Source organism: Nansenia antarctica (assembly GCF_963989245.1).
Source record: "Nansenia antarctica genome assembly, chromosome: 12".
NCBI lineage: Eukaryota > Metazoa > Chordata > Actinopteri > Argentiniformes > Microstomatidae > Nansenia > Nansenia antarctica.
The window spans coordinates 5246536-5259028 of NC_137682.1; the positions used below are offsets into that span (position 1 = coordinate 5246536).

At 43.3% G+C, this 12493-nt stretch overlaps 1 protein-coding gene across 3 annotated transcripts in view; it reads left to right on the plus strand.

Annotated features, from left to right (window-relative positions):
- The first annotated feature begins 12151 nt into the window (after positions 1-12151).
- Positions 12152-12493, plus strand: part of st3gal3b (ST3 beta-galactoside alpha-2,3-sialyltransferase 3b) — a 58890-nt gene continuing 58548 nt past the window's right edge. For all 3 annotated transcript variants that reach the window (XM_080543714.1, XM_080543715.1, XM_080543716.1), the window contains exon 1: positions 12152-12275. The gene's annotated coding sequence lies outside the window, so the exon portion shown is untranslated. The remainder of the gene's footprint in view (positions 12276-12493) is intronic.

Genomic DNA, 12493 nt, shown 5'->3' on the forward strand with positions numbered 1-12493 from the left:
CGGTGGCACCACGTGGTCATTTGGGAGCCCATGTTGGGTCCCTACGTTTCAGCCACAGCCAGTGACTGCTCCGTTCTGCTGCAGTGGACAGTTCTCTGATTGCCTTCCGTTGGGCCAGTCCTCTGATCCCTACTGCCCTCAGGAGCCTTGTGGTGGAGCTGGCTACAAAGCCTCTGCAGCCCACCTCCACTGGCCACACCTTCACGTTCCAGCCCCGCCCCTCTGCTTCGACTGCTAAGTTGGCATACCGCAGCCTCTTCCATTCGAATGCCTCATCGATGGCCTCCTCCCATGGGACCGTCAGTTCTACGATGAAGACACGCCGGCAGGACTTGGACCAGAGGACTAGGTCTGGGCGCAGGTTGGTCACTGCAATTTCGGGTGGGAAGGTGAGCCTCTGACTGAGGTCTACCCGCATTTCCCAATCCCGGGCTGCGTTCAGTGGGCCTGAGTCTGGAGGTGATGGCTTGGTCCGCTGTTTCTCCCCTTCCCGGATGAAGGTTGTTTTCCGTGGAAAGGTAGTCTGGGCATTTTGAGGCATGGCGTGATGATGATTGCTGTCAATGAGCACAGTGATAATTCAAATGGAACTGAATGAGGCATTTGCCAAGGGTTTCCAGTAAATACAGTATACCACGGCTGTCAACCAAATTCCATTATTGCAAGATACCGATGGTGTTCCAAATTGCATTCTTGCACACTGTCTAGAGTGTATACCAAGTATGGTGCATAGGTAGCCCCCCGTTTTATCATTTACTGAATACCAGTGTGATTGCATTGTCTCAAACAGGTGACGTCATTCATGCACAACCCGTGTCACCTGACAACAGATCAGTGTGGACAGAGTACCATTATTTATACCAGTGGAGGTAGAAACCGGAAGACTCATTTCAATGCATGGAATAGAATGGTATCAAACACGTGTGTGTTAAACCCATCCACAGATTTCCACCTGCCTCCCCTGCACAAAACAACTCTCTGGTGTGACTGTCACTGAAGGTGGATAATATATTCAGTTAAAGTACTATTTCCCTGCTACTGTGCAAAACTTTACTCACTAATCAGTTTTTCACACTGCCAAAACTATCCAAGTCGCTAGCGATAAAAACCTGACATTGCAGCTACAGTAATTACTAACCAGTAATGTTAGCCTCAAATGTTTTCTGAAAGTTTATTCCCATTTTTGTCACATTTCACTTATATTTACTGTTTGTTTTTGCCTACAATTACTTTACCTACTAGGAGAAGGTTTTTCCTTCTATCAATGGCCCCGGGCCTGAGCTGGATTACTCTTCCTGCTACGACTGGTGGATTGATGATTCACTTGCTTAGTATTCAAATGTATTGATTGTAAGTCGCTTTGGAATAAGGCGTCTGCTAAATGCCAAAAATGTACAAATGTAAACCTACTTGTGGCGCAGTGACGTCGTAAGGGCTGGGCATCTGGGGCTCTAACCCCCCGTTTGATTTAGCACATCATCATCGATTCAGCGCAAGCCCCAAGCCCCCACCCCCACCCCTCAACCAAAAACTCTGCTACCCCCTCCCTAACAACACCTCTGTTGTGGTGAGTACACCTATTATACTATAAGCTGACAATAGCAGTGCGGAGACCTTAATAATAGCATAATACAAATCCTGCAACTAAACCGTCAACAACTAAACCAGGGGAAAGGGATGTTTAGATTATGATGTCACAAACTAAGCCTGGCCTTGCCTCTCTCTCTCTCTCTCTCTCTCTCTCTCTCTCTCTCTCTCTCTCTCATCTCTCCTATGGATAAACACAGCATGTTGTTCTTGTGTTGTGTATTGCCTGTCTTTTGTGCAGTTCCATTGTGTAATTTATAGTGTTGTGGCAATGTATTCTTATCTAGCAAGGCCTCGCTCATAGAACATTTCTGTGTTGTTCGTCTGATCTCCTTCATAGTCTGTGGTTTCATTTTGAGCTATATTGCTTGCAGTTTGTCCTATTTAGTTTAATTCCTTTGGGATGCTGCTGTGTCACTGCCTTCTTATTTCTATTTATTTTATTGTGTCATTCTGTTGTTTTATCATCTCTTAAGACACTGCGTCTGCCAATACACAATCTACATTCCCATCCAAGCAGGGGGAACCAGGCAGGGTCAGAGCTACCGTGCACCGTGTATCTGATCTGATTGGCCCCCTTGTGTGCCCCCCCAACGCCCATTGGGTGTTGAGTGCTGTCAATCAGTAAAGACGTGAACGTTTTCGAGAAGCGATCAGATTGCGATCAGATTGGCCATCCCGTGTGCCTCCTCAATTTCATTGGCTCTTAGTGATGTCAATCATTATGTGCTTTGATAGCACCAATTTAAGTTAGTATATATATGCAGCTACTGCTGATGTTGTTGAAGAAGACAGTGTTTTTTTTTTGTTTTTTTTTTATGTTCATGAAAGTTGAAGTGTTGAAGTGCCCACTCCGGCAAAGACTAAAAACTCATCACTTTAGGGTACACCTGGGCTCCTCCTCCACCTCAGACGGTGACCTCACCACCCCTAACAGCACCGGAACTCATTTCTTAAATCTCCCTGCCGAAGGCTTGTTCTTAATGAAGTCTTTACTTACCATGACTGGTATAGTTGATTTGTAACTCACTTTGGCTAAGTATCAATGCAGACTCAAATGTCAAAAAGGCAATGTGCAGATGTTCAAACTATCAATTGAGAAACCTAAACCCAATCCTGAATCTGACTGAATCCCAAGCAAACTGCTTTGTACCTGGTTTAATAAGCCACTTATTCCTGGTTCTCTGTCAGCTATCAGGAAGCTGCACCTCTTTATTCTAGATGAAGGCTCGCAGATCTGTCTGATCTGGGACTCGATGTCCTCATGTACATAAACAAAACAGTTAGCTGAACCTTTGCAGTTTTTCCTGTTATTCGTTAACCAGTGTGGATTTACAGGCAATTCAAAAAAGGCCACTGTCATAAGGGTCTGGCAATACTTTTTGCGATCGTTCTGGCTCGTAGGGCCTAACCCTAACCCTAACCCTAACCCTAACCCTAACCCTAACCATAACCCTAACGAATTACTAAACCGAGGGAACGAATTACAAAACCGAGGGAACGGATTCACACATCAAATATTTTTTTTCTACCATGTGACCCCAGGGGGGCTCCGTAGGATTCCACTCTCCTTTAATGAAAAAAGAAAAACATATAGCTGCTCAATGGACGGTTATGGCCAGAAGGATCATGCACGAACCTCCAAGTCCTCTGAGATGTTGATTGTAGGAAACATAAAGGAGCTTTATGTTATTGAAGAAAGCACTCAAACCCATCATTGCCCTGAGACAAATGTGTATCATCAGCTGAGAGGACTTGGCCCCAAATGTCTGAGAGAGAAAAAAAGCTTTTTTGTCAGATTTGGCAAAAACACACAGCGTTATACTTTCAGCTTCTCCTTGAGGGTCTGCTGAATGGCTGGCTGTAGTTAGTTGTGCTGTTAACATTATGTTCTTGAGAAAGGCTATGTGACTCACAGCCTATCACTGTACTCTTATTCTCCGCTGCCTGGGCAAAGTCACACCATCAAAGAGTACACTCCTCATATATGATTCAGAGGACACTGGGATCAATTATTTAAGGCATTGGAAAATAATGCTCCAAGACTAAGTTTCCATTCTACAGGGGGAGGTGGGGGGGGGGGGGGTAACACTAGCACATTACAGGCTGAATCTAAATACCTTTCCATGTTCCAGTAACCCAAATGCATCTCTTGCCATTTAAATCCCCTAGAGAGGTTTCTACTTAAGCATGTAATCTGGTGTTGGTGAATATTAGCTAATCCCTGAGCCCCTCAACCAGGTCTCGGGGTGGTAAAAGGGTAGCCCCTCGGCCCCGAGCCTGGTGGAGTGGAGAGGAAACAACGACCCATACGCCGAAGAAGAAGCTAATCCTACCCATAGAAAAGATAACATCGCTGCTATCACTCTGATAGGAGATAGTCACAGAAGAGAGTCAACGAGACACCAAGGTGTCACTCAAGAACTCTATATTACACTATTCCCAGGTCAGTCTAAAAAAGAATTCTGCATCCTACTAATTGCTAAGTGAAAAGTAAACATAGAGGGCTACTCTATATGATGCTCTGGCAACAAGATAATGTGCTTAACAACACTAGAACAGCCGTGCCTTTTTTTTTACCTACTAAAAGAGCCGCCTCTGTAAATCAGCCTGCTTCCTACACCGAAACGGCAAAATAGCTTCATACTAGCTTATCCTGATGTGATTTTGAAAATGTAAGGATACTGGGGTGGTAGAACGACGCACATATCTAGGAAAAGTCATGAAAGGAGGGTCCTGAAATTTGATCGAGTGCAAAGATAGAACACTTTTCTTTTACTCACAGTGAGTGTACTCAAATGACCCCTCGTGGCTGTTCTAGTGTTAAGAACAGGGGTAGGGATCATGAGGCCTCCGGGCCAAACGCTGCTCAACTCAAGAATGCCCCATGTCCAGTAATTGAATTTAATGTAAAGGAATTTATGAAGGTTGCTTCTAGGTTTGCAAGTGAATCTTCTCAGATGCAAATGGACTTCAATTGCAGCACACAAATGGTCTCAATGCTTGCTTATAGTTAGGCTACACGTTGGTCCCCTATTCCTGCTAAGGAGTTATTCGATAGATGAAAATGTAAAGGAACAACATCAAACGTAACGAAACAACAACGGTACTGGATGGAAAGCTTTAAACAATACATTCCATTTCATCGAAGCACTTTCATACTGAACATTGATCGCAAACTCTTTGGGATCTATGGACATGGAGTCTTTTTTTATGAATGATAACTGAGCAAATGGCAGTGTCACTTTTGTACATTGATTCCCATGAGGGCAACTCTGATGTTGACATGATGTCGAACAATCGAGTGTATGTGTGTCGACGTATAAATACTTCATCCTCCCCCTAATCTCCTGGTCCAGATGGAAAACAGTGGGTGTGCGGATCGTGTTTCCTGGTTAATTCAATATTAATAGATCAGTGTGCGATATTGTCACATACATAAGAGGGCCCCATCTTGGCCCTCGTCCCAAAAGGTCCCATGCCACATGCAAGACTTGGCTAGAGGGGAAATTGAATTAAGAGAGTAATCCTAGGAAGTGAGTACTACTATAGATCTGCTGAGCTTCTACAATCTGCCTGCCTGTGATGTTGCTGCTCCTTCAAAGAACATACGCTATTGGCTAACCGTCTACTCAATAACTGGCTTCCTTGTCCGATAGACGGTACAGGAGGGAAGAGCACATGCAGGAAACCAGCTATGGTTATTCTGCTGAGCCTCTGGCTCTGATTCCTTCATCTCATTCTGAACCCCACCTACCCAAACTTACCCAAGTGTGATTTGTCGGGAGTATCTGTCTGTAGAAGACCCTCCCATAGAGTGATATTATTGTATCCCTTCTCAAACTCTCAAAAAAATATGAAAAAATGTTTTCTGTTTGCGTAGCTGGTACAGATGGCTAGAGGCTACACAGGGAGTTACTGTACACACACACTTTATTGCCACAGAGACAAAGTGTTGAAATGAGAAAGAGTCTACCTAGTGAAATAAATAGACAGTACATCCATTACATCATGAAGATGAGAGCCAGCATGGAGAAATTACTACGTACACAGTACATTTTTTTAAAACTAAAACTAAATAAATATTGTGAATAACAATAGCTGTTACAACACAGTAATCCTAACCCTAACTCTAACCCTACAGAAAGTTCAAATGTATGTCCAAGGTAGTAGCAGACGAACACCTAATATCTGAAGATATTACACCTTTTGATTGATTGATTGATTGAAAACTTTATTAGAAGATTTGCAGAAGTAGGTACATGAAAGTACATATTACATACAAGGTCAACTAACAGGATAAAAACCCAAGAAAGCCACTGGCTTATTTCAATTGGGGTCCTTGATTCTCAATTCATCGTTACATGTAAGACAGACAAAAAAGCTAGTACTATCTACATGATAATACAGACAAATAACTATTACTATCTACAAGATAAACACACATCCATCATGGGAAGAACAATACAACAAAACATAAGGTATGTACAGCGGGTAGGACAGGTGGGGACATACACCACAGGTGGGGGCGGGGGACAAAACACAAAGTATGTACAGTGGGTAGTTCGGGTCTTTTAATCTGATTTTTGATTTAGAGGGTCCAGTTACGGATTGCAGCCTCCTGTAAATGTTTTTTGAGAGTGGTTTTGAAGGTGGGCATTGTTTTGCACTCCTTTAAGATTATAGGAAGGGCGTTCCACATTTTTACTGCATAGTTAGCAAACGAGTTTAACCCCTTGTTTGTGGTGCAACGCGGTTGAACGTGGTTCGTGGAGCTTCCTCTGGTGTTGTATGTGTGGACGTTGTTCACTTTTTGGAAGTATGTTGACAGGTACTTGGGTGTCTTTGTGGTGTAGCGTATCTTGAAGACCAGGCCCAGTGCAAGCTGCTGCACTCTGTCAACTACTCGTAGCCAATCAAGGCTCAAAAAATGAGCAGCGGTTAGATGTGTCCTAGGGTTGAGGCCTAGCAGAAGCCTAACCAGTTTATTTTGGGCTGTCTGGAGTCTTGTTTTATGGGCCTTTGTGGTTCTATAGTACCATGATGTTACGGCATAGTCGAAGTGACATTGAATGAGAGCTCCTGATAGGGTCCTCAGTGTGTTTTTACTGACAAGTGAGGATATCCTGTACAGGAATCTAGTTCTATGGTTCACTTTTTTGATTACTTTTGCTGCCATTTTATCTCCGGAAAGATTTGCCTCTAAGATGGAGCCCAGGTATGTAATATCCTCTTTTCTTGTGATATTAATGTTACCCACTTTTATTTTAAAATTTTCAGCCTTTCTGAGTTTAGATGGGGATCCGTATAGGATGGTTTCAGTTTTACCTAGGTGTATTGATAGTTTATTGTCAGCTAGCCAGATGCAGATTCTACTCAGTTCAGTGCTTAGCGCTTTTTCCACCTGCAATATGTCCCTGTCAGAGACCAGCAGAGCCGAGTCATCCGCGAACAGGAACAAATTGCAATCACATGCTGATGACATGTCATTCACATATATTAGGAACAGTAAAGGTCCCAAAATGCTTCCTTGTGGAACGCCGCAGGTCACTGGGAGGGGGGGGGACAGTGTTCCGTTCACACTAACCACCTGTTCCCTCCCCTCTAAGTATGATTGCATCCAGCTCACCGATGTTCTATCGAACCCAATTGCTTTCAGTTTATCTAACAATATGTGGTGATCTACTGTGTCGAAGGCCTTCTGGAGGTCCAGCATGACCATGCCGCAGTACTTGCCCGAGTCCACCTCATGGTTGATGTGGTCGTTCAAATAGAGAAGGCATGTGTCAGTGGAATGGGATGTTCTGAATCCTGATTGAAATTCATACATCAGCTTTTTTTCGGTAAGGTACCTATCGACCTGTTCATAAACTATTTTTTCCATAAGTTTCGAGATGGAATTAAGAATAGAAACAGGTCGGTAGTTGCCTGGGTCTAATTTGCTTCCTTTTTTATACAGTGGGGTTACCCTTGCTATTTTAAAGTCAAGGGGGACGTGTCCCTGTTTGATGGAGAGGTTTATTATGTGGGTGATGATTGGGGTAATGGAGGCAGCTGAGTCTTTTAGAAATCTGGCTGGAATATTGTCATGGCCCGTGGCCTTTTCTGAGTGTAGAGCGCCTAGCTTTTTAAACACCTCATCGTTTGACACCATGGAGAGTTTAAAATCATCATTGCGTACACCCAGTTTATTGTAGAACTCACGGATGTGCTCTACACCATAACGCCCTGAGTGGGGTGGTAGGTTGTTAACTAATTTAGTGGCTATGGTTGTAAAGAAAGTGTTTAAGCACTTAGCCACATCCAGCTTGTCTGTAAGGAGAGAATCACCAGATTTTATGCTGATGTTTGTAGACCTGGTTTTGAGTTTTTGACTGCAACCTAGTTGGCTATTAAGTAGCTTCCAAAGGTCACGTGGTTTGTTTAAGTTTTCTTCGATTTTGTTATCGAGGTATTCTTTCTTAGCAGATTTGGTCATGGTAATTACCTGATTGCATAGTTTGTTGCATTGTTTTTTAATTTTCTCAAAGTGGGTTTTGTGATCTTCGTTTAAGTGTTTCACTAATTTTGATTTGCATTTTTGAACTTCAGAGCATTTTAGGTCTCTGACTTTCATAGCATTTAGAATGTCCGAATTCATCCATGGTTCCGATCGGGTTTTAACCCTGGTGGTTCTCATGGGGGCTATACTGTCAATAATATTTAGGAATTTGGTTTTGAAACCTAGCCATGCCTCTTCAACCTGTGTGCATTTTAGTTCATCAAACCAGTCTTGCTTCTCCAGTTTATGGTTTAAGGCCTCACTAGAATAGGATTTAAGGGATCTACTGGTTACAGTTTTATGACCGCCAGCCTTGGGTTTTTGTTTTTTACGAGTGCAAAAGATCATGTAATGATCACTTAGCCCACATACAATAACCCCACTCTTGGAGATTTTGGACTCATCCGATGTTAGAATGAGATCTATGGTGGTTTGAGTAGAAATACACACCCTAGTGGGTTTGGTAATTTGTTGACGGAGACCGTGTAATTCAGAAAACCTAGTGAAGGATTTGAAAACGGATGCTTCATTTCTGAGCATGTCCGTGTTCAAATCTCCAATAAGAATCTTTTCCACACAGTCAACGTCATCCATGCACCCCTCAAGAATATCATAGAAATCACTCTGATCGGGAGGTCTGTAGATCGTACCAACCAGCATCGGTTTTGCTTTGTTAAAGATAATTTCAACCCAAACAGATTCTAATTTGTCATGATTCAGGTCATCACGGGTGTTAAAGATAATATCGTTGTGAATGTACATGCAGACACCACCCCCATACCTGTTCCTGTCGTTTCTGATGACTGTGTAGTTAACTATTTCAATCTCTGGGTCTTTGATGGATTCATCAAACTTGGTCTCAGAGAAGCTCAAAATATGAACCTTGCTGTCATGGAACATTTCTCTGATTTGGTCCAGTTTAGGCACAAGACTGTTCACATTAAGGTGAACAATATGCAGGCCCTTACTGCTGTGTCCAAATAGAGAGTTTATGTCTTTGACTTGGAAATAGTCACCACCATTTTGGTCATCGTCACGTTGAGGATTGGGGGGTGGGGGGGGGGCGCCCATTGTTCAACGGTTTCGTCGTAGAGTCTCCGGGTGGAGAAGGGGGGGGTCGTCGTCGGGTGGGGGAGGGAGGGGGGAGGGGGGGGTTCGTCACCGGGTGGGGGAGGCCTCTGTGTTCGTCACCGGGTGGTGGGGGGGGGTTCGTCACTGGGTGGGGGAGGCCTCTGTGTTCCCTGGCTAGCTGGTGGAAGATAGGTGGGGGGGTAATGTTATTAGCATATCTACCCATTGTTTTGCTAGCCACGTCTGAATCCTGGAAGTCTGCTGTTGCCGGCAAACTAACCGGTTTGTCGACAATGGCGTCAATGTTTATGCTCGTAGCATTTGCCTGGGAAATATATAGTTGTTCTCTGGCTAAACGCGAAGCCCGCCTGGTTGCGACTGGTCCGGGATTCAGCTGGATGTCTCCCGAGAGCAGTAGATAGAGCCATATCACGGTTCTTCGGTCCATCCTACCTGTCGGGGGCTTGTTTCCTCTCGTCCGGTCCGCAGTCAACGTCGTGTGGATGGCTGTTGCTCCGAAGCCCAAACATTTCTTTGCGGCGTGGAGATAAAAGTCGCTATGTGTCTCACCTTTTCCAACAAAGTTTGACTCCCTCTCCATAAGATGCAAGTTCTGTGGTGATTTGATGTACAAATCCGTAATCCATAGAAGGAACAGAAGAAAATGTGGTATAATCCTCGCCGTTGCGCCCGAGCTCTGATAGAAGCGACCACTCATGATGACTGCTGATGACTCTCTGATCTCCTTAACTGCTCCTCCTGAGACATCTTATGTCCCTCAGCACTGCGTCTCCTAAAGACACCCGCTTTCCCCTCTACTGAGTCCCTAAGAACTTCTATTGCCCCCCTTGTACTGTTTCTCTGTTTTTCCAGTGTAAAAAAAAAAAAAAAAAGAAGAAGACCTTTAGAAGAAGGTGATAGGAGAAGGTTTTTCCTTCTATCAATGGCCCCGGGCCTGAGCTGGATTACTCTTCCTGCTACGACTAACCCTACGACTGATGGATCGATGATTCACATGCTTAGTATTCAAATGTATTGATTGTAAGTCGCTTTGGAATAAGGTGTCTGCTAAATGCCCCCCAAAAATGTATAAATGTAGACGAACACCTAATATCTGAAGATGATGCTGGAACTGTATGAAAGTGGGAAGTCTGAGCAGGCCTGTGTATTGTAACTTGCTAACCAGGAACATTTTGAATCTCTTCTAAACAGAGTTTACAAAGAGGAAGTGTGAGCAGGAAACCTGGATGTACTTTCAGAAAGCCCCAACCATGTTTTGACCACACTGTTGTGGTTTTTGACCACACCCCAGATTGAATGGTTATCTAATCTAAATACACTACTGCTGGCCTTTACATACAAACACTTCCATTTGTCTAGTTTTTATTGACATTTTTGCTTTTCAATAAGTTGAATTGATTTGTGATGATTACTAAAATGCCAATAAAATATGTACAAAAAATAAATAAACAAGTTGAATTGAGTCCATCTTAATGCAAGTATAGTTTATGTAATTTTGGAATTAATATCTTTGTTTTTATAGGGTCTCTGATTTGCATAGGAATCAATTACACACTGTGTAGATTAGGATGTCACTACCAACTCAGCAAATTTCATAATTTTCTCTTGATCCTGACAAACTCTCCAGTCCCTGCCGGTGACAAACATACCCATAACATGATTACCACTATTCTTCACACGAGAGATGATGTGAAAACTGCATTGCATGCATGTGCTGGATTTGTACTAAACTTAATACTTTGTAGTAAAACCAAATAAACACATTTCCAGCCACTTTCTTTGCTGTATCACATTGTTGCAAACACAATTATGGACATGAGACAGATTATTTTCCAGTATTTTGTACAGTGACTGAGATGATGTTGTCCCATCGACTGTGCTTTTCTCTCTCGACCATTGGACTTTGTAGATGTTTGTAAGTCTCCCCAGGCCTCAGGGTCACTTTCCTGAGCAGTTTTGTTCCACTCCATTTGCTCAGTTTGTAACGACAACCTGATCCACAGTGTGTAACTGATTCCTATGCAAATCAGACACCCTACCAAACGAAAAGATATTAATAACATTACATAAATTATTATCCTTGCATTAAGATGGACTCCACTCAATTAACTGAGTCATTTGTTGATGTCATTTTTGCATTTTAGCAACATTTCAATAAAAACTGGAAAACTTGAGGTGTTATAACGCTTTTGACCGGTAGTATCGTTATGTAAGCTAGAACTAAAGTGTAAACTCCTATGGCCATCATTGCATAACCACTTGAAATGACATGTTTAGAAGAGGTGAATTCTCCACTGCTGGAACAACAGCACTTTCACTATGGGCCCTACCATCACCCAATGTGCATACAATGCAAAAAAACATGCATGCAGTTGAGTAGACGGGCAATACAACAAATACATTAATCTCTATTGTTGTGCTATCTCTCTATGGAGAGATAGAACTTTGAAAGCAGGAGAGATGGACAATGAAGGGATTTTGATGTGACCATTTTGCATTGGGTACATAAAGCATGCTGCCTGCAAACAACATGGCATAGCACTGCACCCCCACCCACTGAATAAAGGGCCACGTGAAGGTTTTGAACAAATGAAAAGGTGCATTCATCTCATTTGAACAACTGGACGTCGTAAATTCAACAGAGAAAACATGTGACTGGTGTATCTACTGTTGCTCGTTGGCCTTACAGCAAGAGAGAGAGAGAGAGGGAGAGAGAGAGAGAGAGAGAGAGAGAGGGAGAGAGAGAGAGAGAGAGAGAGAGAGAGAGAGAGAGAGAGAGAGAGAGAGAGAGAGAGAGAGAGGGCGGGGAGAGAGAGAGAGGGAGGGGAGAGAGAGAGAGAGCGAGAGAGAGAGAGAGAGAGAGAGAGAGGGAGGGGAGAGAGAGAGGGAGGGGAGAGAGAGAGACATACATATTGTGCTCGTAAGGCTTCTCTCGGATTAGCGGAACATGATGGTCGGGAAAGGAGGGGGATCACGGTCGCGTTGCCGACTACTAAACTAATTTTAGACCTTTTCCCGTTTCCTAAACCCCGGGACTAAACATTGAGAAGACAAGGTAACGACCGATACGTGTGTTTTTGTATCTAATTGTCTAGCCAGTTACATTCTCTCCAGAATGTCAACCTTTCCCTAGTGATATCGGGTTTTCGGTAGCTACGATTTGAGAAGACCACCTGAAAGCTGCTGCTTTCTTGCGTGACTGTGTAGCTATAACCCATCACATTTCAGTAGTTGTTGTAATTTGTAATGCATGTTTCTTAAACTACTAAGTAT